General features: G+C 43.2%; 1 protein-coding gene across 1 annotated transcript in view; it reads right to left on the bottom strand.

Moving 5' to 3' along the window:
• HIVEP3 (HIVEP zinc finger 3) overlaps positions 1 to 18,236 on the bottom strand; it is a 326,648-nt gene extending 308,412 nt beyond the window's left edge. Inside the window, exon 1 of the mRNA XM_054802485.1 lies at positions 18,045 to 18,236. The gene's annotated coding sequence lies outside the window, so the exon portion shown is untranslated. The remainder of the gene's footprint in view (positions 1 to 18,044) is intronic.
• Between the last annotated feature and the right edge of the window lie 9,327 nt (positions 18,237 to 27,563).

Raw genomic sequence — 27,563 nt, 5'->3', positions numbered from 1 at the left:
AAGGTGAGCACCACGAACGGTTTAGAGACCAAAGGACTCAAACCCCTAGGAAAGTACACCTCATCTGGGCTGTTCATGCAATTATTTTCTCTCTCTCGAAAAGTAAGATCGCTAAACCAAAACAACTTTCACATGGCAAATGCAGTGCTGCTACAAATCAGAAATTCACAGCTTTGGTTTCTGGCACGAACCTGCTGGAACCACTATGCACCTCAATGCTATGGATTACTAGCTGGGGGTGGGAGAAATTTTGAAGAAATAAAGCAAGGGGGAACTTAACCAACTCTATAAATTTCAGGTTACAAGTACATTTTTGGTCCTTAGAAAACAAGTTTCAAATGCAAAAAATTAATATAGTCACTGTTTGAAATAACTTTCTCTACTAGTATTCAATGCCACACTTGCTACAATCCCCCACATTGCAAGCTCATAATGTTAGCAATGCTACGCAGCTGATATGCATTAGGACAGAGCTTGTGCAAGCTTTTGAATCAAGGAATGGGTAAGATTCTGAAAAAAAAGTTCATATTTGTAGTGCTGAACCACAGCAGGGACTCAGGGCTCACCTTGACCTGTTTGCCAGCAAAGGGGTTTATTTTAATCTTCACTTTTGGGTTGAGGGAAGGATGGGCAAGGAAATGGTAGAACCATTCAAAGCTTATTCAACCTGTTTCTAGGGACACAAATATATTTAAAAAAGATTAACTTCTATCACTTTGACAATAATTAGTTTATGCTATCTGGATGCCCAAGACTTTTGCTATGGGTACTGTAATAATATTGCTGTAAACTTTAAGCTGGACTCTGCAGGGCACAAAAATTACCCAACACTTAGCCGTTTATTCTGAACATATATGCTATATTTTTAATGGTCGAAATACATCACATCTTGCCTTCTATATGTGATATTTTCTTTTAAAATCCAGTAGAATATTTCATTTTAGCTTGACAGTCTCACGGTTTTTCCCTACACTGGAGTCTACCTTATGATGTGCTTTACATGATTACCAGGATTGTAAAGTCAAGGTCTCCAAAGCTTAGAAATAGGAAAACCAGGTTCTCCTGCCCAAACTTAAATAAACCTTGTTGTACATATGAATTTTACTGCAACCTTTCCGAGATGATTCATTCTTTCACAGGCTCTCTGCCTCCCTCAGTGCACTGAGGAGATGCTGCGCAGGCAGCAAGCAGAGATTCAACAGCCCATTCTGTTCTCGCTGTTCAGTGTGTGGCCTTGTGCCTTATTTACTATAATTATTTCAACATCTGCTCTGAAGACAGAAATTTGTTTATTTCCTCAGAGGCTTTTCTATGGCACTCATTGCTATCGTGTTTGAATGCTTTATAAAATATTAATGGATTTCTGTTCTTTTCCTTCTGTTATCATCTCCATTTTCCAGACGGGAAATTCTGGCCCGCATATTAAATTGTGAATTTGTTCACCAATTTGGGAGGAAACAGCAGATCTCCTACACATGCAAACTGACTACAGTGTGTTTGCAAAACAAGCTCGGGCCAAGGGTCATGTGCAGGGGTGCTGGGTACAGCCCTAACTAGGCAGGATGAAGCAGAAGACCCATCCAACATCAGGAAGTGAGGCATTAAGCAATGCATTCAGAATCGTACCAAAACTTTGGGATTAGACTTGAGTTTTCCTGATAAAAGCAATACAGAAATAAGGAGGACACTTTTTTCCTTCTTTGGCATCCACTTCTTGTGTTATATACTTTCCTACTACTGTAGCAGGAGTTACAGAAACAGTATGTTCCTAACGTCTAGCCACCATTTCCCATCATTTCAAGCCCTTCCATAAAGGTCAGATAATACTCAGCATATCCTTAGCCTTTGCAGTAACATCTATCAATTTGAATCTTGATGGCTTGTACAAAAAGTCTTTATTGTGGATAAAGTATTCTCCATCTTTCCTTGCAAGTCAAATTTCATAGACCCACAGACTGGTTTGGGTGGGAAGGGACCTCCCAGCCCATCCAGTGCCACCCCTGCCATGGGCAGGGACACCCTCCGCTAGCCCAGCTTGCCCAAAGCCCCATCCAGCCTGGCCTTCAACACTGCCAGGGAGCCAGGTGCAGCCACAGCTTCTCTGGGCAACCTGTGCCAGGGCCTCAGCACCCTCACAGGGAAGGATTTCTTCCTAATATCTCACCTAAATCTTCCCTCTTTCATTTTAAAACCATTACCCCTCATCCTATCACTACACGCCCTTTAAAAAGTCCCTCTCCAGCTTTTTGTAGGCCCCCTCTGCCCTCTCATCATTCCTATTCTTTTTCTCCAAGCACTCTCTCCACCTGGCCCACATTTAACTTATTTAAATTGTGAGGTACCAAAAACTGCCCCTGATGATGAGCAGAGCAAGTCAACCTCATGCATCACATGGCCCCGTGCTGCACCACGCACACCACAACAGCCCGATGCTGATGTCCCACAGGCAGGTTACAGCCCACCCCAGGGCCCCAACCTGGCCAGCCATGCTGCAGCCTTGCATGTGTGTAGTTGATTGTTCCTGTCTATATTTAGAAGTTTATTTGTGCCCTTATTGAATTACATTCTGATTTGTCGTCATCAATTTGAATTCTGATCCTGTCCTTTAACATCCTTGCAGCCCATCTCAGCTTTGTGCCATCTGCAAATTTAATAAGTACATTCTCGTTAATTAAAATAATTGATGACACCAGAGCCAAGACAGGTCCTCATAGAGCCCCACTCCATACAGTCTGCCATTTTGACAGGAAATTGTAATTAGTTTGCAGATATGGCTGTCTAACCAACTTTGTGCCCATTCTGTAATTGGTTCATCAAGATGCAGAAGACACTAGGTTAGGAAAACTGTAACATTCCCACGTGCATCTGCAGCTAAATTAAGCATAAATAAAACCCCTAAATACACCCCATCTACCACTTTTCCCCTGCCTGCAAAACTTGCTGCCCATCAGCTCTCGTCCATGATATCTTAGAAACAACTACTGGCAGGGAAGATCACTGGAGCTTCTTTTTTTTATATTTAAGTACACTGAGAAGTTCATTACCCCAAGGTAACTGAAAAAAACCCCAAACCCAACTCCACATTTATCTGATATATTCTAGACTGTTCTTTCTATATTCAAGCCAGAGACCCTCTCCTGCTGACACTGTTTATTAGCAATGACAGACACTGGACTGCAGCTGATCCTTTCAATAGTGGCAGATGCAGAAGGAAAAAAAATTAGACATTTACTGCTGAATAATGCTTTCTTTGGTTTCTCTATTAAATACAGCATAGCCAATTAACTACTCATTAAAAAATCTTACCTTTCATAAGCCTGCTTCTTTTCCTTCAGAGTCAGTGCAGGAGGTTCCTGTTAGCCATCTGAAGCACGGCTGCAGCCATCCCAAAGTACATCAACAAATAACTGGCGAGAGGACTATTGCTCATCAAAAGAAGAGTGGATGAAGGCCATTCTGGCAAGGGATACTGAAAATTGCTACTCTACAAAAGATAGAGTAGAAAAAAAAAACCAACCAAAAACCATACCTCAGGAGAAAACACCACTCTGCTCTAGAAAATATTCCAAACGGTTTCTAAGTGCCAGTACACCCACTCTGAACTTTGTTTTATCCCTTGCCTCAGCGGGGTTTGGACCTATGGCTTAAAGTGACTTCAGCTGCTGAAGTTTTGAATCTTTAAGCACTAATTCATATGCTATAACTGCTAAACTTGCGACATGCCTAAGCTGTCTAAGGGACAGGTTAACTTAGAATACTCCAAGGGTTCACCTTCACCACAAGTGAGCTCAGTCACGTTTCCTAGCCCATTCCTGACTTCCCATTGTATTTAGCTGTACTAGAGGGCCAAACCTGTCCTGTCACCTCTAGCACTAAGCAAGAAAGGCTGAACAGAAAGCTGAAATACGGCTGTACTTTGAAAAGACACTTGATTAAAAGCAGAATTTTTTTTTTTTTTTTTAAAATTTGACACACTGGGCAGGATAATCTCTCAGTCTTGCAAGGAAAAGATTTGGTTGTTCTCCCTTCCAGCCTTGCAAGCTCAAAGAGAGGCAAATATAAACTGGCTAAGGATCATCAATAGCACGAAGCTCTGCAGCTGGCGTGGGTAACAATGTTAGTGATGATTCAGGAGTCGAGATGGATCCAGCTCTCTGCATCAAGCTTTAGCTCTTCAGGGGAAGGGAGGAAAAAAAGAAAGTAAAACTGTGTTTTAAGCAATGAAATCAGCAGGCTCTAGTTGTCAGCATTTTTGTTTGTTTTTAGTGCAAATTTAGTAGTTGTGAATATCTCAAGAAGTTGCTGGCATCTGGGAATTTCAGGCTAAGACGGAGCCGATGCGGCTGTTTTTGCTTCCTGCCGTAGGATCAGCAGCAGCGTGGCTGCAAGCCCTGAGCTCAAGCTGCTTCCAGCAGGGACCATTGCTGCTCCTGCTCCCCTAACAGCGAGCAAAGGCACAGGCAGGATCCTTCACTTGGGTGTCACTTGCACAGCATCCACCCATTCCTATAAGTTCCATGAAGCTCACTGGAGCTTTACTTGGGGAAAAGCAATCATGCACAAGCTGGGAAATAAAAGGATGCCCCCTCCCACCAGGCCCTCAGCTGATGGGATGCTCCATGGGTCTGGAGAAGGGCCAAGAACAGCATAGGAAACAAGGAGAGGAGATGGAGGTGGGAATGATGCTCTGGGACTGCCAAGCCCAAGCTGTCAGGAAATACAAAACTTCAAAAAGCATTTGGTTCTTTTTCTTCACAGCTTCGGAGCCCTGAGGGTAACCTGAGCCAGGTCAGTAAGCTCTTGCCCTCCAGGTTACAGAAAAAAACCCAAGTACTGCTTTTCTGCAAGCTGATATTCCCCACAGCCACACACTTGCAGGAGCCGAGAATTTCAGAAAAAGTTGCACAAGTCGCAAAAAAGTTGCAAGAGCGGGTACCTTTCATATCTTGAAAAAGGGCAGGAGCAAGCAGCAGGAGGCACAACAGCGTAAGCGAGGAGAGGCAGGAAGGACAGAACAGATCAGGGTACAAAGAGGCTGGGACATCGTCAGGTCTACGCTATGCAATGAACTACAGCGCAGACACCGCCAAGCTAGAGGAGACCCCAGTCCATAAACCCCGTTCACAGCATTTCATAGACTACACGCACCAGGGCCAGTACAGGAGTAAAACCGGGGGGATCACACACCTTCCAGGTCTGGACCAGCTGGTCCTGCGCCACGCTCCCCCCCACTCCCAGCCTCCACGCAGGCAAAATCAGCTTAGGTGTTCCTGCTACCCTGATACAGGCATGCCCCTACAGCAGTAATGAGAAACACACTTTCCTTGTGAGTCAGAAAGAGATTTAAGGAGGGTTTTTTTTTCAATGTGCACAGATTTTTTAGGGTCAAGTCATTCTCTTGGTTAGCAGGTGGAGGAATGCATTAAATCATTCAATGTAAGCTAAGCTGTCAGCATTGATCTGAACAGGCACGAAAATTTAAAATGCAGTTTTTATCCATTTTACATGTATCATCTTTCATATAAACAAAAAGTGTTCCAAATCTTCTGGCACCAGAGCATACGGAGTAAAAGCGAATTATGGCACTGCACACTGCAAAGTTAAAAAGGCAATTTTCTTAACGTCCAATTTTCAGCACTGTGCAACTATGTTTAAACACAGAAGGGTATATTAGTGTGAACCAAAGCCCAACAGTGCCTGCATATTAGTCAAAGGAAAGACTTAGAATGCACAAAATAAATAATAATGATTGCCAAACTCTTCAGGTTTTGCAGTTTACTAAACAGATGCACCAGGTAATTCAATTTAGTGGCTACAAAGAGTATAATAGCTTAATGCAGTTTCATATTTAGCACAGTGGGTTAACCATAAATATACAGTTTATACTAATGGATATTCTAATCAGGGCAGCTTCCAAAGGGGAGCTGACAATGTAGCCACTTCACTTTCTTACCAGTGCTATTTATTAATGATGCTGGATTGCAGCTCAAGCAGCAGGAAGACTGTTCTCTTGATTCAAACAGCAAGTAATAGTACTATGAGAGAAATAAATCACTCAGGATTTTCTCAATACATTCCCTACTTCTACAAAGCTGCCAAGAAAAGCCTCCCTTTAAGAAGCACGGTTTCTTTCTGACTATAATACTTGAGGGTACTTTCCTGGGCTATGAGGTCTAGTACTTTTCTATCATGGGTAATGAAAACTTCAGCCACAGGTTTCTCCTTCCCTTGCTCCTGTTAGAGAATCACTCTAACCCCTCACTGATTATGTTTAAAAAAAAAAAAAAAGGTCCAGTTACCTACACAAAGCATATTTTTAACCTCTTAAAATTAGAACTGGCTTTAATTTGATGTGTTTTTACCTGAGAACACACAGAGCTGGCATTCCTCCATGTTATATCACTTTTACAACTTCACCAAACTTCCAGTGAAGATGTGAACAGGAGAGACACAGGTAGCAGCAATACCTGCATGGCAGCTGATGAGACCTGTTGGTATCTGACTGGGGGCTAGAGCCTTCTGTAAAATGGTGTTTTTCCATGCTTCTAGTGCAGGATGGTTTGGGGCAGCTGAAGGACCAGAAAAAACAAATGGCAATAGTTGCTGCTTGCCAGAATCACAAGAAAAGCTGAAAATCTTCACTCATTACCCGTGACTGACACTGATTAACGTCACCCAAGAACAAGCAGTTTACAAATAACTGAGTGCCGCATTCACCAAGACCAGGCAAATCCTGGTGTTTTGTGCTGAGAACCAGAAGGTTTTCTTACATTTCTTACATGTCCGTTATTTGGTCCACAGATGACCAACTCACAATATCACTGAAAGCTTTGGAAAACCACATCTTGTGCCTTTCTCAAAGCCCTGTCCTTTGGAATAACCTGTAAAAACACCCCACCTTGTTGTGGTTTTTGGTTTTTCTAAGTACAAAAAGTCTCAGCCTTCATGAGTTTTCAAAGTCCCCATCCCCATGGGACAGGTGTGTGCACCTCTGTCCTGGTTATGCAGTCGGACAAGACACAGGTGTAGCTGTAGGAAAAGCCTACTCACGGTGACCCCCCAATAGCTGAAAACACAAAAGTCATGTAAAAAGACTTTTTTAAAAATTTATTTAGAATTGCTGGCTTTTCTCTAAACGAGGCTTGTGGTCTGCAGGCTCAGTTCATTTTTTAATGTTTTGGCTTCTGTAGTCAGCAGAAAGAGCAGAACGAGGGCACAGTGGCTTTGGTGCAGGAGGTGCCAGGCCCAAGAGGAGCCGTATGTCCCCACCATCCAGGGGCACAAAACGGGGTCACAGCATGAGGGTCTCATGGGACAGTGCAGGGAGGGTTTGGAAGGAACCAGGATGGCCCTGTGCATCTCTGAGCTTTTTCCCAATACACCACCCCTTCCGGGCACTAGAATTAACGTCTGACCTGCAATATTTTTAGACAAAACATCTCCATATGGCCAATTCCTAGAATTCAAGAACAATGAACCAAACCATAAAAATCATTACATTACCATTAAAATCTTATGGTCTTATTCATTTCTTTATTTAGAAAAATTCACTTTATGTTTTCTTTACCTGCCCTTCCAATTAATTAACTTACTGCTTGCAGCAGGCTTATGTTCCTGCTTTTCAGAGAGAAAAGAGCGAGGCTTTTCAGGTACAGGGAGCCCTGAAAACAGCTCAAAGAGGCTGAAAATAATGAGGTGTCGATGCTGAACTTCAAGGTTAACATACTATATGCACGTAGTACTTCATTCAAAAATCAATCAGGAAAGTGTTAGTGCCTTGTAGGAGAGATTTATTAACTTCTTGTAGCAGTGCTGATCTGGGGTGGTAACATGGTACCTAGAAGAAGAGGAAAGGGAGAAGCTCATACACAAGATCTACAAGAGAGCGGGAACTTTTAATTCCCAAATTAGCAGATGTTTGATTTTGAAGCACTATTAAAACCTTAGGTAGTATGTGTATTTAATGCATCACTAACATATTTTTAAAGAAAGAAGAATATCAGATGACTACAGTGATAACATTTGGTTATTTGATCCTATTAGCAACAAAATGAGAGGTTCCTCACTGAGGGGTAACTGTAAGGCCTAAATAACATTAACGGAGACCCAAGGTATCACCTCGTACAGCTGCTCAGTGCCTATCTCATCCTTTCAGAGGCTGGCAGTCAGGGCATACAGAGATTCCTTCTTATACTGACCATGTCTTAAACTGATAATTAAAGTTATCTATAACATTTTAAAAAAACCAAACCAAACCAAAACAAAACCAAAAGAAAACAAGCAACCTAAAACAAAAGCCCAAACCAAAAAATAAAACCAACTAAGGTTTATATACTGGTGATAAAAGTAACTTTAAAATAATCTTTTCATTGCATGTCTGTGAATTATTTATTTTTTTTTTATGGTAGCAGTATTTTAGTATAATGGCTGAAAATGTTTCCTAAGGGATCAACGGGTAGATGCACAACAAGTTGGTGTGATCATTCATCTGCACAGCTCTCCCTTCCTTATGGCTTTTAAACTGGTGGACTGATTCAGCCAAAGTTGACCGGGGGGGAGACAGAATTGTGTTCCTCCTCTTCCAGTGCAAAATGGGCAAATACCTGGGGGGAGAGACCTTGTATGGGAAAGGGATGAACTCACATCCCGTCAGGCACTGGGGGATTCACATGGGAAGTAGCTCTTATAGACCTCCAGCAGCTAGCATCCATGAAATATCAGGCAGATTTGAAATATAGTCCTTAAAATTACAGAAAACAGACCTTCCTGCCCTGGCAGCTTGCTCTCAATGGAACTGAACCTATTCAGCCTGTCCCTCCATACAGGAGATATTTTGCTCTACAGTTCAGGAAGATCAGCCTGAAGATTAAGCCTTTAATATGTTGTGGCCGTTCAATAAGAAAAAGAAGCCCAAAGGTTGCGTCTGAAATGGTTTTCAGTTTAATCTACACGAACTAAAGATGCTTTGGTTAAAGATTCTCACCAAAAACCTCAGCTAATTTGCACAAGCGGTGTTTGGTAGTTTCTAAAGTGCCCCTTTCCTAATCACGTGTTGGCAAGGTGAAAGAAATTACAAACAGTGTTTTAAGCAGATGTGAAGCATAGCAATTGTTTTAGATTCTCTATGAGTTATTCAGAGATTATGACATCCATTAATAAAATATGCCACCTGTGACTTAAAAATTAACTCAGGTTTTTTCCCCGGGAGTTTCCAATAACACTTCATATCCTTTTTCAATATGCATACTATGCTGTCATATGATTTTGCCCTAAGTTTCTGTACGTAGCTACACTTAAATAAAATTACTTTACACTTTCCATTTAAAAAAAAAAAAAAGGAGTCCTTGAGGACTTTAGTGGAAGCCTGCATGACCATAAGAAGGGAAATCCAAGCATCAGTTACCACTTCCTCAATTGTTCAAAAGCATTTTAGAAAGAAGAAGTCAATAAATGAACATGATAAGCCATTCAGTAACATTCGTAGCCAGCTACAGGGAAGGTTTCATCCTGGGTCTCCTACAAGCACATCTCTACCCTGACCTTCAAAGGAAAAGGGCTGGGGAAATGGGGAAGTTGTTCATTTCAGATCACTCAGCCCAAGTTTTTCTCACAGACAGCAAGAACCACCCAGGATTTTTTTTTTTTCCTGATGAGGAACATCAGAGCCCTTTAGGGAATACAACCACATTCGACACGTACAACCAAAATTCGCTGTCTGCTGATTTCATGACAGAAGTGCCCTGAGAGAAGAAAAGGCGACAGAGAAAAGCTCAAAGACACCTCTCCTCTGGGGGCAGACCCATGGGGACTATTGCTCGCATGCCTTGGTACAGTATCACATAGGTCACACTTGGACACAGGGAGCTGAGAGCACATCATGGGGAAAACACATCTCACCAGCCTTCAGCTGAGACCTGAACAAGGACAGTGGTCCCATCCTGCAGTCACTGGGCCCTGGGACCATGTTAGTGCAGCTGACAGCAGAGCAGGGCTGAATATGTAAAATAACTTCCTTGCAGGTGCAGTTATTTAAAAAAAAAAGAAGTGATAAATACATATTAAAGTGCACAGACTGTTATAGCTGCAGTGCTGATGGGTGGACAAGGCAGAGCAGGCTGCTTTCCTCAGCTGTATGATGCTGAGCGACCTCATAGCCTGGCCCTGGGAAATCTCCCCATTTAACCAACGAGCACCTTCAAGTGGTTGTAGCAGTAGATGCTTCATGCTGTTTATATAGTGGAGTTCTTAATATCCAGGAATAATTTGGATCTCACTGTCTCCATGTCCCTCGCACCTTGATTTTCCCATGCAAGAGACTGAACATAAATAGGAATATTCTGTTCACCCAGAGCAGTAGCTGAGCTGCATTCCCATCTCCCCCCAAACAGCACAAAATTCAGGCCAGCAAGAAAGCCTGACCCTCTCACTATACAGCTGCATTTGCAGACCTTTCTAAAAGGGAGCAGGGTCCACCTTTGCTTTCAGCAGCTTTTACTGAAGCTGGATCCACTTTGACATCCTTTGGCTCTGATGCCAGTGGTGCTGATACCTCTTCCCTCCTTCAGAGCCCACATGGTACCGGAATAAAAAGCACCGACTCCTGCCTCAGAGGCTGCATTGACCCCTGATGTCTGGACAGCCAAACCACACGGGTTTGGACACTGCAGCCGGTAAGTCAGCATGTATTTATAGATGGAGAGAGGTTTATTTGGTGTATCATGAAGTTCCTTCCATAGCCAGGGATGCTGCAAGAGGTTAATTGTCAGTGGCAGTGAAAGTCCATTTGTTACTTGACTCCCCAATCTGACTTTATTGCTGTTTATAGACCATTCAGTGCTTTAGCTACTGGGTTTATTCTCTTTTCTCCCTTATGTTTTTTCCCTTCCTTATTCTAAGAAGGTTTTGGTTTTCCTGGCACCCTTTTTATCACCCCACCACCTTCTACCCTTTCATTCAAGTGAGTTTATTTAAAACCAAAACACCACATAACTATAAGGGTTCCTACTTAACATAATGAAGTTATTCAAGATGTTTACTCAACAAAAAATAGATAGTGAGCTCACGTTGCTGTTGTAGGTTACAGCTAACTACCGAGTTTACTGCACGTAGCCACAAGGCAAAACCTCTTTGTGCTCCGGTCCTGTCGCTCAGGGACCCATCACGAAGATATGGGTCTGTAACAAGCACAGGATCTGTGCTGAAATGATGCTACAAAAGCCAGATAAGCTCCTGTACATCAGTCATTATCAGTTCCCCAACTGAAGCACAGTCCGAATGCAAGGTATCAGGTGGAGGTTGAGCCTTTCCTCTTAAGAGATTTCGTGTAATTAATTCTCCATAAAACATAGCCTGAAGTGACTGTGTGACAAGGGGAGATTTGCACAGGGCAGCTCGCTCCTGCTGTTCTGCCCTGTAAGAGGCAGGACAATTTTTTTTCCTCTTACAAAGCCAAGCCAAAAAAAAAAAAAAAAAAAAAAGACAAACCCAAACTGCTAAGAAGTTAAATAGGGACACCATCGGTCTACCAGTGGCTTCACTATTTCTTGCAACATGTCATTTTCTTGTCTGATTGGTCAGAGAGTTTCCTCTTAAATGCAGAAACATGAAATTTAACAGTCTGGCTTCTACCTTCCTTCCCAGGCTCCCGGCAGCCTCTGATAGAGAAATGTCCACCGACAGCGAGCTGCAGTGCCCACTGACCCTTGGTGGGCATCACTGCGCTTTCCTCCACAAGAAATGCCTTAAAACATTGGGAATCATCAGCCTCATCCTTATAAAGATGATGGAAGTGAAAGACCAGACAAAAGGTCCTGAAGATCTCCCCAAAGGTTAGCAAGAGCCAGAGCAGGACTCAGGGATTCCCCCAAAACACAGCACGGCTGTCTCATTCTCACTTTAAAATGGACACCAAAAATTAAATAACTTTTATGTCTGTGCTAATAGAAAGCCAACAGCACCGTTAACAGAGCACAATCTAACACAGGGTTGAAGCTGGATGGTTTGCATTGAAAAAGTTCAGCTAAGGAAATGTATGTCAAGAGTTTTACTGTGTTTTGGTTTTCTCATCTAAACAACCACAGCAAATATTTAATGGGCTATTTTTCCTTGTGTAGTTTTGTTTTTAGGACAGAGCAGACAGTATCCTAGGAATTGGAGCCAGGGAAGGCTGTATTACCAAGGAGGACAGCAGCAATGCATCAGGAGGTATATTTTTAAATCACAAGCCTTTTGGGACAAGGATTATCCAGTGTAAGTTAAAAGACACTACAAGCATTTTGCCAATAACATACGGTCAGATGCAAGTGAATTTGCAAACAGATTAACATGTGCATTTGATTGATACTGCTTCCACGGCTATTAGCAGTATGATAGACCCCAAATTTTGCCCATGGTTCGAGAGAGATTTTATAATTTTTTCTATAAATATGCATTTTTCACACACAAACACCGCCCTCTGCTGCATGCAGAGATTGATGCTGGTAAGCAGATTTATGAGCGTTGCCCCTGGCAACACAGTTGTTGAAGGTGATAAAAATTCTTATGTCTCTTTGGTTTAGAAAATGCCAGTGCATCAAAATGCAAATGATTCAGCCTCCTGCAAAGGTCATTTGAGGTAAGGGATATGTTGAACTTCTGTATCTCTGGAAAGAAAATGGTGAAAATTGAACTACAGCCTGTTTCGATACTTCAGGCGTATGTTGTGTTGTCACCTCACCGGTTTATAGGAGCATACTATAAGGCTGCTGCCCCCTCCTATAACGCTTGTGATTTCATTTATTTAAGGAGGAGGTCAAACTCACTCTAGAACAGTATTTTTTGTTCCTCTGTAATACACCACCTTTTTGCATAGTGAATCCCACTGTGCACATTCACTCTTTTCCCTGGAGGTGAATGCTGTTTCTGCTCAGGAAAAGACTTCTTGTAAGAAGATAAAATTGCCCCAACCTGGCAGAGGAGAAATGAAGCTGATCTGATTGCTTTTATTTGCATTTGCATCTAGACACTCTCTCCTTCAGACCAGAGCTGTTCAATCTTGCCCAGAGCAGTTCACGAGCAGCTGCGAAAATTCAGCTTGCCCACAGCAAAAATACTTATTTCACCTATCCAGACTGGGGCTCCCAACAACTAATACCCAAGCTTGAACCAAAAGGAAGCATTTTTATTGGGAACAGCCCTTCCAAAACATGATTAATGGAAGAGCAACAGTAGGTTACAGCTTGCAATTCCCTGGGTAGACCTGGTGTCCCTTGGGTTTCCAGTCTAGCTCAGCACAAGGCCCTGTAGACTTGCAAAGTCATGAATTTGGTGCTTTAAATTTCCTTGAGATAAATTATTGGTTTCCGTTTGTCTGGTTTGCCTCAAAACAGATTTAGAAGAAAGCACCTGAGCTTTGCTGACATTAGGAATTGCATGTTTTATAAAGTTCTCAGATGAGAAAAATGCAAAACTAGCTCCACAAATAGCAGGAGCATGCACTGAGGTTTCCTACAAGCAGCTCAACTGATTTGCCAAAAGGTCTAATGAACTCGTTGAACTGCTGCTGCTGCTGTGTCTTCGCTCAGGAGTCCCAAGTGGTGCTGGATAAAACCAGAGCCCTTCTCTGAGGTGGGGAATTGGTGGTGACCTCAGCAGCAGCACACTCTCTGCCAAGCTGTGACTGCAAAAAACAAAAACAGAGACTTGTTCAGCTTCCCAGCCGGAGAACAGATTCAATAAATACACAGCAAAATCAAGATCTACCTCCTAGGAAACTAGCTATGGAGCCTTTCATTTCTAGGTTACCAAGACACATCAGACCCAGTGACTAAAAGCCATTGCAACAGGCAGCGTTTGCTGGGCAGTGCAAGCAGGTCTGATGCCCGTATGCTGCCTCCAGGATGACAGTTGTTTATTTTATGCTCCGAGTGCCACAACACACAGCAATATTACCAGAGAAAAGTGGCTTGGTCATGAAAAATATGCCATTTTCTTTGCTGTTATTTATATTTCCTGGTAAGGACTGGAATGCTTCAGTGAGAAATAGCTCAAAATTACTGCTACCCATCGTAGTGTATTACTTCAATATCAGGGACTACTCATCCCACACTGAAATCAGAAAATAAGGAATAACTGGTTCAAGTCTGATTCCGCTGAAATTACCATTTTGATAAAAGAACAAAATAGCCTTTACAATTAACAGATTATTTCATGAGAGGAAAGTTCTAATTTCATTTTATAATGCGGGGAGGGGGGGGGGAGTAAGAAGCAGTGCTTGTTCCTTAGCATTTATTCCTAAAGGGTGGCTAGTGACCTAAAGAGAAATACATTTGTATTTGAAGTAGTAGAACCCATACTCCAAGAAATGGAGGGAAAAAACTTTGCAAAGATGAACTTCGCAATGAATTGCGATACTGGTTTAATCTTCCCAGCACCGTGGGACAAGCCTGAGGCTCCCAGCTAAGCACTGCAATCACACGGACAAGGATGAGTTGGAAGGGAGAAAGAGGAGGAATCAAAATATGTCAATTTGTTTGACTTTATAAGAGACAAACTGGAGTTGTATTTAAACAGACATGAGCAGAAAGCAAAAAGCATGACCAATGGCATTAAAATGTTACCCTGATTTGAAAAGAAGAGCAATGAAGAGAGGAAATCTTGGGACAGATGCTCAATGGGGAAAAGGAAATTTATTTTCAACAAATATTTTTAGCTATGTGACATGCCCAGGAAACGTAGTTTTCATCTCTTCCCTTGACAGAAGTTGAGGTGAGGGCGTAGGAGATTGAAACGGTCTTGCACATCTCTGAGCAAAAGAGCAAAGCTCTGAGCGTTGGCTGATGCAAAAAAGCTCCTCTGGGTGTGCGGGGTCCTGCCCCCCGCACCGGTGCAGGCACCACTTCTCAGCCCCACGCTTCTTAGCAGAGCGATGCCGCCTTTCCTGCACAGGACCATGCTGGTGCTGGCAAGGGAAGAAACCCAGCTGAAATCAGGACCCGAGGTTGCAAATCAATTTCCACTACCAACTCGCATGAAAGCACGCACACCCCAGTAACCTCCGCGTGCTGGAGTTTCCCTTTCCAGATTAGCTCTCACCAAAGAGAATGAAAGTGGCCGAAGCTGCAAGGCAGAGCAAATGCCCTTCCCCTGGCAAGGCCAGCCCTTTGCAAAGCCCAACAAAACATTTGTCCCAGCAGCTCTGCAGGGTGATCCCTGCTCCTCGATCCGGCTGTCCCTGAGCAACTCATGTCCACGCTGCTGTGGGTGAGCCCCATCATGGGTGGCCCCGTGGCAGAACATACAGGGTGCTCCAAGGACCACTCTAGCAGACTGGACATGCCAATAGCACACTTGTCCACTTCATACCAGCACAGGAGCATATCACTTATCATCATACCATTGACATCAACTGTACTCCTCAATTCCTGGCATGAAACCATTTGCCACATCCCTAAATTCATCCTGGGAGATACCTGCTGTATCCATGGGACAAGGTGAAGCACGTTTCCTCAAGGACCCTCCTCAGGGTCCTTGAGATATTTTAACAATTGCTTGAGATTCTTCATATCTAGGTTTAGACATGGTGTACGATGCATGTTAAAAGTTTGCATCTCTGCCTTCAGCACAAATGGTCTTGTACCAGATGCGAAAGGGAACTCAGGACCTAGAAAGCAAATTGGGCCAAAAGGCATTGTAACCACTTGCTGGGAAAAAAAAGAAAAAAACAAAAACAAAACCACCAACCACAACATGACACCTGCTAAACTGGATCCCACCCAAGAGATGCATCAGCAGCTCAGCAGCTGTGACAGGGAGAGACAGGATTGTACTGGGCTGCAGGGATGGGCTGATGATGCAAGGGTTTGACCAAAAAGGAGGCTGCAGAACACACTAATTAACCTGAAAAGTTAAATTAAAATTCCTACATCTCATATCTCATGCCAGGTTAGGCACAGAGGAGAAACTGCGTAAAACAGAGGTACTGCAGAAAATCATACTGATGATTCACAAGACTGAGTGCCCTTGCAGCAGGACCAAACCTGCACTTCAAGGTGATATTTGGACATCCTAAGCCATGTGTGCTTATTTTTTAGAGATTACATCCTTCTTAACCAGTAAAGAGTGCCTGTTCCTGCCTGGAGATGTCTGTTGAGCCAAGATCCTCATTTAAAGTCATCGAATTCCAGTGTCCAGTCTGTCCCAGGACAGCGTTAGACAGCGGTCCATTGCCTGGACTCCATTTCTCAAACTTGCAAGGAGAGCACACACTATGGCATGAATCCCAGGAAAGGAAAACTCTTCTACAGCCTTTTCCTCCCCACTTCTGCAACCCCTTCCCAGCAACCCCTTTCCATTGTAAATACAGGGACTGGAGCCGAAGAGGATGGCAATGAACGAGGGCAAACGCTGCAGCTCAGACAGGGCAGGGCTGGGAGCACAGACATACACACAGGCAAAGACATCCCAAAACGTCACCCATTGGCATCCCAAGACGGGTCAATCTGATTTAACAAGTGTGAGAATCCCAACCCTAAACAGGGGGAGAAATCCCATGCTCACACTCAATCCAAATACTTTCTGATCATGGCATTACAGGAAGGAAATAGCACACAGAGTTCCCAAGAATCAGGTTTTAACACTTTCATTACAGTTCCACTTTAATAGCAGTTTTAAAGAGCAGTAGGCAATAAATGCAAAAAAGTGTTAATGAAACATCGAGGTCACATACTTAGGACAGTCACAAGTCAAAAAGTGTAAAAGTTAAAAACTTGATTAACCTTAAGTGTTTCATACACAAATAACTCCCCATTTTTTGCATGCAATGTTTGCATTTGAAGTAATATCCAGTGTTAGTTATCTGGTCAGAGTACTATGAGATTTAAACATGTAAAAATAAAAATTACAAGACAACAATTAATAGAACACCGTAGATTATTAGATGTAAAAGTGTTTAACGCTCTGTCTACTGTCAAGTAGTCTTTAATGTTGGCAACAGGAGCCAGATTGATTTTGGTTTTGTTTATACTGTTTAGAAACATCCTTTTTTTTTTTTTTTTGTAAAGAGAAGCTAACCTTACAAGAGTTAAATTTTTGAATCAACTTGTTGAGAAGAGTCACGTTAATGTTTTGTTCCTGTTGGCCCCGGATCATGAAAAGTATCTGCACCACAATCTAAATATATGGTTTTCATTTTTCCTTATTTTGAGGAAGAGAAGGGTTTTATTTGACAAAACAAACATCATTTGAAAGCTGTCTCTGCTGCATCTCCTCCCACCCCACAACTGACTTCTTTATTAATGCAATGCTTGGGGAGAAATACTGTTTATTAAAGAAAAGAAAAAAAAAAAAGTTTGGCTGGTAGAAAACACTTCCCTCAGCCCCCAAAACTCCACAACAACAAAAATCATCAAGATGAACCTTCATGAACACCCCCACAGCAGAGAAACCAGCAAAAACAACTTTCCAGCAGCCTTCTCCGGTGCTGACCCTGTGAGATCGAACCAAGAGCACCCGTCCTCGCCAGGCATCCAAGCAGAGCCTCCTGCTCCATGAGACGTGCCCAAGCAAAGCACTCTTGGAAGTGCTTCCTCAGCTCCTCTCAGCCCAGTGATACGTGGCTCCAGGATTTGTGGAGGGGAGAGGGAACAGTGAAAGCTTTGTTTTCTTGGAAGGGCATTGTGAAATGCCCTTGCACCCTTTCCTCCCTCAAGAAAATGTCGACACTTGGCTTACGCAGACACCTGAAGACAGGCAGGATGACAGCAAAGCTGTTCCACCCATGGGAAACCAGCTAAAACTTTGACTTGAGACCCTGAGACCTTCCTCACCACCCCAATTTCAATGCAAACCTGAGTCTCCTGGGATGTCCAGCAGCTCTGCTGCTACCCATCACAGCTTCGCCAGGTCCCAGGAGGGCAGAGAGCTGTGCCGAAAAGCCTTTCCAGCTTCAACACTGGGGTCACAATCACGTTTGCATAAGCTCCTCGGCATCATTCTACCTTTAAAGCTCAGGGCTAGGCAAAGCAGAAGGGGCTGGGGCAGGAATATAGCAGCAAAGTCCTCCTCACCCGTCCAGCAGCAGTTGGGGAGCCGTAGGGGACAGGCAGCAGCACCTCCCTTTTTGCAGCCCTCTTGCCGTGAAGCAGCCAGGAAATGAAGTTGGTTTTCCTGGTTGGGACCTAGGTTTGGGAAGAAAGGCTCTGAAGGGCGTAGATGTCTCGGTGTGAACACCCACTGTGGGCGAGGATGCAATACGAGGCACCAGACGTTTCCAGGAAGGGTCCCCGGGAGCAAGAAGCACCTGTGCATTTGCCTACAGCCCCCGGCAGCCCACGCTCGCCTGCTATAGCTCCCTCTGACTAATACAGAAACGGCCCCTTGGCCGCCCGGGCGGGAGGTGTTCGAGTTGCTGCAGCCCCAGCCAAAGCACAGTGCTGTCGGTCCTGCTCCGTGCAGGATGGTCTCAGGCAAAAGCCATGGGTAGAATTCAGCCCACAAGTTGTAGAGGACCAGAACAATAAGATTTCTTTTTTTTTCTTTTTTTTTTTTTTTTACATTGAGCTACAAGTGTGTCTTCTTCCATATCTGCAACTTTTCTGCAAGTTGTTCCCTTGTCCAGTGTTTCCCCAAATGCTGCTATCTGAATACAAATCAGGGAAAAAAAACAAAACCAAAAAACCCACATAAGCACAGCTCTACTGAGCACGTGGCTCTAACATATTTTTCCTGAAGTGACGCAGCTTGTGATAAAAATCTGCAATATCTCTGGAAAACTATCTCTAAAGCAAAGTAGCATTTTACTAAGATATAGCCCCCAAAAAATAATAATTCCAATGCATTCTTCCTTCCAGCGGATTGCATTTTACCCTCTGGTGCACTGTAAGATTATCTTTTCACTTAACATTAATCTTTAACAGGAATTTATATAAAAACAACCTCACTGTATTTAAATGTTTAGTCTGGTATAGGGAAAAAGTATTCTCCACACAAGCCTATCTTGTTTAACACGTAGCCTTTTCAGTTAGAACAACCAACCTATTTTGGGAAATACAGAGATGTAGCATATTTTGGCTGGAATTTTATCTTCGACTCCTTATTTAAATTGGCATAAAAATGCCTTTAATTTTGAACAAGATTTAAAAAAAAAAAAAAAAAAAAGCCCTGATAGCTGCCTGAGCTGCTAGCACAGTAAGACTTCAAAATTCTTGTGGTCTGAAACCCATTCAAAGATTAACTTATTCCGGATTGTTTTATGATGTTAGTCTGCCCTATAAATTTGTGGTGATGCTACAAGTGCTACAGTAACTCCTTGAGATTGAAGGTGAACAAACCAGCAAAAATTCCCTATTTGTTTTAGAGAAAAGGATGTAATAATATCTCAGCCTCCTTCAAACAACTGTTAGGGGATAAAATAAGCTGAGGGTCCTCTCACCGTAAATATCCTTAGGTAAAGGGTTTGGGCATCTCTGTTAGGACACCACTTACAATAATGTTCTGAAGAAACTGCTGCTGCAAAAACTATTATTAATAATAATGAAAACAGAAGAATAGCTGCTATACTCTACAGAGACATTGGGAATACTACGGACAGGGAGGGAAGACATTTCTGACACCAGCAGGGATGGGAGTCACCAGGGCTGGGTTGCCTCATGCTTCTGCTTGACACCACAGCTGAAATATGATTTTGTTGTACACTGCAACAGGATTTCATTAGTCTGTGTACAGTTTTTTGCGAAACACAAGCTTGGTATGTTCCTCCAAGGGGCTGTGCCAAGATTTTCGGAAATAGCATTTTGCTGTGTTTACGGAATACATATAATGTTACAAAGGTTTATTGAACTTTTGTCAGGGATATCTATTCAGCAGCAAACAGGGCAAATAATCAAAAACATTTATTGAATGCAAATCTTTACTTGCTGTAACGTAACCCAAAACATCAATGAACCCATCAGCAAGGTGTTCTCCCTTGCCCTAGCAGATGTTGAGCAAATCACAGCAACAGTGTGCAACATCGCATTGCAGCTGGAGGGATGTGCCCAGCTGTCCCGAGCACATTTGTCCTGTCCTGGTCACACGTGTACCAGTGCAGGAGCTCTGCCAGGGCTTTGTCCTGGGCTGTCCCAGGGGATTTGGTGGTTGGGTGGACTGAGAAGAACCCTGTTCCTCTGTCTCGTGGGAAGAGGCTGTGTGGGGAGCATGAGCTGTGCTCTTCTGCTCCCATGAGAGCTGGCTACAGGGCTAAATCCACTGAGATCCTTCAGGGCAAGAGCCCTGCTACCCGGGTGCAGGGAAACCAGGCAAATTCAAAGCTGGTGTGAAATTTTTCTTCCCCATCTGCATGTTCAACAGACCCTGGCCAGGCTGGTGCAGTGACTTTTCTCATGTCTGTTCTCACTTCTGCTGGAGCATCTCACCATCACTTCCTCAGGTTTGACCTGCAGAGCACTGCAGTGGTTTTATCGTGCACTGTTTTTACATTAACATGTTGTTAGCACCAGCAACACTTAGAAAGTGCCCCTGCAGAGATGCTTGTGCAAGAGGCATGGCATGGAAAGTACCACCCAGGCCACCAAAGAGCTGCTGCAGCAAGGTCTGTGGGAGCAGGAGCAAAAAAATGAACAAAATCCAGTTTGCTGTCATCTCTTGCACATCCATTGGCCTGCCTGACTCTAGCCCAGAGATCCTCTGGTTTTTTTGTCACATCACAAGTGCAGAAATTCCCTGCGGCTCCCTCCGTTAAAGTTTGCAGCTTCACACCCCTCTTCAGTTACAGCTGATGAATGCAAAAAATCCCAGTGGCGTCTCATCTATGTTCACATGTATTTGTTCATACATAAAGGTTAGGTGGGAAAATACATTTTTTAGGAAACACTATGAAATATGCCACATAACATTCAGTTTTAATATGCCAATAATTGATTTTATCAGACAATCATTTCTGAAATATTAGTCCAGACCACACATCCTCCACCTAGTTCATGTTCCACAGGAACCATCCAAACATAACTTTACTCATCCTGAAACTCTGCAAAAGGACAGAGTCGTGGCTGTATGCTCCATCTTCATATTCAATTTCCTTCTCTTTCGTGGGCTGAAGGTTCATCTTCGCAGCCAAATCTGTCTTCGCCACTCGCTCATGGCCTCGAAATCTCAGGGACCGTCTGCCACGCAGCAAACCTCGTGGTCTTTATTGCTCCTGGGAGAAAGGAAGGATGACCCAGCTGCCTGGGATTCGGGATGGAGCATGGATTGCTCATGTGAAGCTGTGTCCTAGACCATGCAGGCAGCTCTGCCCACAGCAAATCTTCTCCATGGAGGTACCAGTTGGTTCAGCGTTCCCAAGCCATGAAGCCCCATGTGCCCCGTGTGCATCTTTAGGCAGCTCTGTATTTTGTCCAGCTGGGAGATGGGTTACACATAATCCACGCATTAAGAAAGGTCGATATTGTTACATTAAAATCTTGCAATCTTAGGCTGCAAATCATTGCTATTGGACAATCACTGTGTGGAGGGGAAATCAGTGGAACCAGTATTTCACCTGCAATCTTTCCTCCTGCCTTTTTATGTGCTGGCATTCGTTTGCTGTTGTTAATTACATGCTGGAGTGTGTGTGCAGAGCCCCTGAAATCAAGGAAGACATCATTTCCCGAAGGAAATGCCACGTTTACGCTGGCATCACTGAATGGAAATGTTTTCCAATGGTGCGAAATGAATATAATTTTTTTTTTTACAAGGCAGCTTTCCCCAGCCTCCCTGGGGTCAGCAGGGCTGAGCAAGCCCGACACAACCTTGAGCTTGAGCATTTTGCATCTTGTCCTTGCCCTACAGAGAGTTCACCCAACTCCTCTCCATCTCAGTTTTGGGGACTAATTCTAATCTTCCTCCTGCTGCCGAGGATCAGTAGTAACCCCCCACAATTGCTGGTGACTTGAGGATGTAAGGGAGAGAAGAATTGAGCCATTCTCTGAAAATGTGGCTTGCTAGCACCCTCCTTGCTGGGGGTTTTGGGGGGGTTAGCCACTCAGCACCTAAGTGCTCTTTGAGTGTTCAGTATCACGAGGATGTGCCCAGCCTTGTCCATGCTGGATGTTTTCAACATCTCTGTAAGGTACATTTGCTTTGCCTCCTCCCGACTGGTGCATTATCTTTAATAAAAATATTTTTGTCATATTTTTAGCATATATAGTATGCAATTGTTGTTTAATATTGTAGGCTGAAGTGTTGCAGGAGAGAAAACATACATCTTTCTAACAGTTGTACTCCTCTAATCATACTGTATAAATATACAACCACAGAGTGTATTAAAAATGTATGTCTTGTTATGTATTTACCTTTTTGGAAGAAGAGATAAAGACACAAATGTTGTGGTATTATTTTATTATGTGAATTTTTGCATTTATTTCACTTGCACATGTATGAACAACCCGGGGATCAAAACATCTTTGCTCCTAAAATGGTACTGTCATCGTGCCTGAATTATCTATTTAATGAATACTTTAACTTACAACAGATCAAATATGATGGGAAATTATATCATCTGAGTCATTAATCTGTTTGCTTCTATTCCAGGATAGTAACAAGAAGTCAGAGCGCGCACTAAAAAAAAAAAATCCCTTTCTGATCTTAGGGGAGCTCTGCTTTCCTCTGTGTGAAAGATTTACTGAAAAACAGCTTTTATGTAATTTCACACGGCCAACCTTTGAGCCCTGTGAGCCTCCAACCTCACTTCCCTGCACTGACCGCTTAAAGTGACACAAGGGAAATTTCAGGCTGAAGCGGTACTTTAACCTGTACGGACACACACAGACTAGAAAATCAGTTTGGTCACTGATCAAGATCATTGAAAGTTAATTACGAGAGCAGCTCCAAATACTCCTGCAGTGCCACTGAGGGTGTAAAGTGAAGTTTTACTGTCTGAATTAGGGTGCTACAGCCCCGCTGCACCGGGATGAACAGGCCCTTAATCATCTCTGTTAATGAGTTTCAGAATGACGAGTGGCTCGCACTTGCTTTTCAAGCAGGAAGACGTCTATAATTGTGAGACTTATTAATTTTATTTAAAGTGCTAAGGCTGACAGCCTGGAACTGTGGTCTCTTAAAATTGCTTTCTTAATTGTTGTAAAGCAACTTTAAGAGCACTTTAAGATGTCTCTATTTACAAGTTAAAAAAAAAAAACAAAACCAAAACCCCAAAAACAAAAACTATAACATCTTGAATCTTCTAGCAGAATTTCCATTCATTGGGGTGTTTACCAGAGACCGAGTTATATTTCCCCTGGATGGAAATGCATACATAGTCAAGAGACTATTCCCTACAGTATCCAGCAGAAGTAAGTTGTAAGTCCAATTTTGAACAATATAAATCAACTTCTTTGTTTCTGTGATTCCATATGGTGAATAGAACGAGGTGTTTGTTGTTAAGCAAAGAAGCAGCAGGGCTGTAACTTAAATATTAATAGGTTACATGATACTTATTTAATCTCTCATTTTGAAAACTGCCATATTTTTTTTAGATTGCGAAAACCTAAGTGGAGCCTATTCTGACTTTGGTTGACTTAAATATTTGAGCATTTCCTACATTTCCCTCCTGAGGAATCCACCCCAATATCTCCAAAGGTGGCTTTTGAGGCACCAGGAAGCCGGGTCATCGCTGTGCCCTAACCTGGTCTCTACCTTCCTGCTCCTCATCATCAAAGTCCTTCTCACATCTCAGCCCTTCACTTCCACGGACTTTGTTCTGCTCAGAAAATGTACACCAACTCAGTGGGGGAAGGAAGACAGGTCCACAAGATGCCCCTCTCCCCCATCGGTTCCCTGCATCATTGCCATTCTAGTGCTTTTCTGCCTGAAAAAAATTAATATCCCACCAAGGAAAAAAAAAAATGGATAAAGCCTCTAACAAAGGAGGCAAGGGCAGTTTCCCACTCCAAAAGCCAGTTTGCCCAAAGATCTGAAGATCTTTCTCATGTTTGCAACAGGGCTGTTTTGTCCATCAAAGATGCCTGTTTGATGCAAATCGCTCACTGCTGCTCTTGGGGATCCCCTGCAGCTCCATGGGAGCTTTATTTAGCCCAAGCTGTTGGATGGACTCTGTGTGCCATTCCTCGCTTACGCACCAGCCCAAATCAGGAAGAACAGGGATACAAAGCCAAAATGACTAACGAGTAAGCTTCCATGACCATAAAAACTTTACAGACCCAAAATATGTTAACATAGCAAGGGGAGGGCGCTGAGGATGCGGCCCCCAAATCTTTGGGACATGATTGTTCAAACATGGATCAAAGGGGACTCTTTTTGTGACTCCCGTTAGGATCTGCACTGCAGGACGGAGGCTGCAAAATTGATTTGTGGAAGCTGTACATTTGCAAAGAGGGCTCTAAAACTGTTATTGAAAAATGTCTTCATTCCCCAAAGCCTCGCTATTATTTTAAAGTGTAAATAAAAATAGCAGTATTTTCTTACACTGGAGAGCTCTAAAACTTTAGTTGGGAAGTATGAAATCCTATTCTGCAACTCTAAAATTATGATTCATGGGTCTCTTTCCAACCTTGAAGCAGTTCTGTGACATAAAATGTGAAACTAAGCGTTTGCTTTTCATTTAAAAGGTCTCATTAAGACCAAAACCAAGCTTCTTCAACCCCATAACAGCTCTAACGTGTCAAACCTAATAGAACCTTGACACCATGGGGTGCCTTTGGAAGACACAGAGGCATCAAAAAGATCCTGCTGTTTTGCAAGACCGACATTCTTCTTTCTCCCAGAAACATCATTCCAAGGCCCCAGTCTAGCAGAGGACTTAAGCCTGTGCTTACATCCATTTATCTGCTGCAGAGACATTTAAACATGTGCTAATGTCCCACTGAAGTCAACAGCACTTAAACCTGTTCATAAAATTAAGCTCTTCACCAGCGCGTTGCTGAGTTGTGTTGCAGGATCAGCGTCCCCATCCACTGTCCTTAATTAAGAATCTCTCTTGGTTTTAATAGGTGCTGCATCAGGCTCTGGCATGCTGTGCTTGATTTTGATTTCATGGTCATTTTGTTATTTAATAGCACTGTGGAGATCTCGTATGCCTCTCTGTGCCACACTGCTCTTCTATAGATGTAACCCATTATACTGCATAAAAACGCTGTACTTATGCCCAGCCTCGTACAATTTATTAGTGACAGAGATGGTGGCATCCTCATGGATAAAATTGCTCAGAGCATCTGATCATAAAGCTCTGCCCATTACAACATTACCAAAATGTAGCTGTTCTGCCCGAAATTTCAAATGGGATTTCTGTTAGGAGGTGGGATATCATTTATTTTATAAAATAGCCAATTATATAGAAATTATTAACAAGACAGTGAAGATGAAAAAACAAGCGGTAAACAGCAAATGCTACATCTAATGCATCTGCATTAAGGGTGATCTGCAGAAAGACACATTTAGCGAAGTCTATATTTCATTGGGAAAACAGCCTCGTCTGGAAAGCAAAATTGTGAATTTTTAACTTAGTTTTGACCCTGACTCAACACCACTAAAATAACTGTGATAAAGAAGAGAGTCCTGAGTGGCATATTTGGTTAGGATAACATAGCAAATATTATCCTTGTCTTCAGCAGCGGAGCTTTTGCACATTTCTCTATTTGGAAATGTTTCGCTTTTTCTTTTCTGGCCAGTCTTTCTGCAGCAGCTCTTGGTTGAGTTCCTATTTGTCAGTTGTCCCATTTTTGGCTACAAGAGCTCTGAGGTTTCAAGCTGAAGATGGGAAACTTGCACTTTTGTGGTTTGGGGTGTATGAATGTGAAAACCAGGGGATTTTCACTCTGACCCTGAGTCCCGCAGCGTTCCAGCACGTCTGCCTGATCCCGGCAGTGTTTATGTCGGAACTAAGCCATTGAATACCAGGACACCTCCTCTTTATTGCTTTTATTTTTATTTTTCTGGCTGGTCCTGCTGCCCGCGAGATCTTGCAGAATAATAGTTGAAGACAGCAATGCCCGAGAGCAAAAGGTAATTATACAGTAAGTCGGCCCTCACATAACTTGTAAACTTTATGATCTGGCACTTTCATGATGTATTTATAACCCAGGGAAAATGCCTAACTAGAAAGAAAAACCCAGCAATTCTGCAATGGGCAATTATGGGTATCAGTAAAATAAGAGATTTCCAGGAAATATCTTTTGTTTTCCTTCTTCTCTTTATCCACTGCAGAGGATTACATCTGGAGTTGTGGAGTTGTATTTCTTACTCTCCCTTTGTCTGTTCTATTGAAGAAAAAGGTCATTTTTTGACAACAGGCTGTAAAACAAATGTTGATGAAGTCTGGTCCGAACAACACCTTGCTCTGGCCCATTGTCTTATGGAGTTGCTTGGTGATGAATTCCTCCTTTCCCACATACCCAGGGCATAATTACCCTGTTTCTTTGATGCCAATAACCTGACATTTGACATATGTGAAGATGAATCAGGTAGGAGATGGGGGAAGTTATTTTCTAGAAGCTTCTCGGATTATATTCCCATCCAAAATAAGTGCTAATGGTGGTCTTGGTGACCACAACCATCATCTCGTACTTAATTACTCCTAATTGCTCCCACTTCACGGATGGGATCTTCAGAGTGAAGAGGGCCAGATCTGAAGGGGCAGAGCCTATGTCACTCTTCTCATAGGAGCAAACCTGCTCTGTTTAACTCCTCTGCACAAAACAGTGATGGTATTTTAGGGGAGCTTGTTCTGAGATCACAGACCCACGTCCTGAGCCGCAGAGTCTGGCAGAGTTCCTGCCGTCGCTGTGGTTAATTGCTCCACAACCCGTGCTCGCATCCCTCTGCACTGCATGGTGGGAATCACTTCCACGGGTGGTATTTTTCTGTAACCCAAGTGGCTGGGACTGAAATTTTTGGCAGTGGAGGTTCTGCTTTCAATATCCACTGATGAACTTTTTGTGTGTGTGTGTGTATGCGGCAATATCCAGTGATGAAATGAAATTTTTTTTGTGCTTATATGTGGTGCTGGGATTAATTGCGCCGAGACATTTGGGCTCCAGTCGTGCCTGGAACAAGCCTGCATACACCATGTCGGTGTGCCGACTGTCACGCTGAAGGTGGTGACCCAATTCACACACTTAAAAACAAACGCTGAGGTTTTTCAGGGACGGACCCTGTGCTGCCTGGTGCCACGTGCCGTCTTCTCTGTTGAAGCCAGCGGGGAACCAGGATGCTCTGCATCGCTCAAGAAGCTTTCGGCATCTCGCAGGGCTTATATTGCAGGCCAAAGCTCTCCGGCTGCAGCCCGCAGAGCTGCTGCTGTCAGGATGATGGACCATCTGCCAGTTCCCAACCGGTGACACTTCCTGCTGCAGTAACTGTAGCCCAATCTGGGCTTGTTTCAAGGTTTCCAGATGCTTTTTTGCATTACCACGGTAATAAATCCCTTCTCTGTGCTTCACCTCTGTGCTCCCGAGCTTGGTCAGGTGCATGCGGTGTTGTTTCAGCCTTGATCCAATGAGTAGATGATACCAAAAGCCTTGATGGAGTAAGCCTCCTAGATGAGCATCCTGGAGCAGTTAATGGAAAAAGGGCTGCCCTCGAAGAGGGGGGAG

Source organism: Grus americana, chromosome 23, assembly GCF_028858705.1.
Source record: "Grus americana isolate bGruAme1 chromosome 23, bGruAme1.mat, whole genome shotgun sequence".
In the NCBI taxonomy this organism is placed as follows: domain Eukaryota; kingdom Metazoa; phylum Chordata; class Aves; order Gruiformes; family Gruidae; genus Grus; species Grus americana.
Note: the sequence above shows the minus strand (reverse complement) of the source record. Positions and strands in the feature narration are given on the sequence as shown.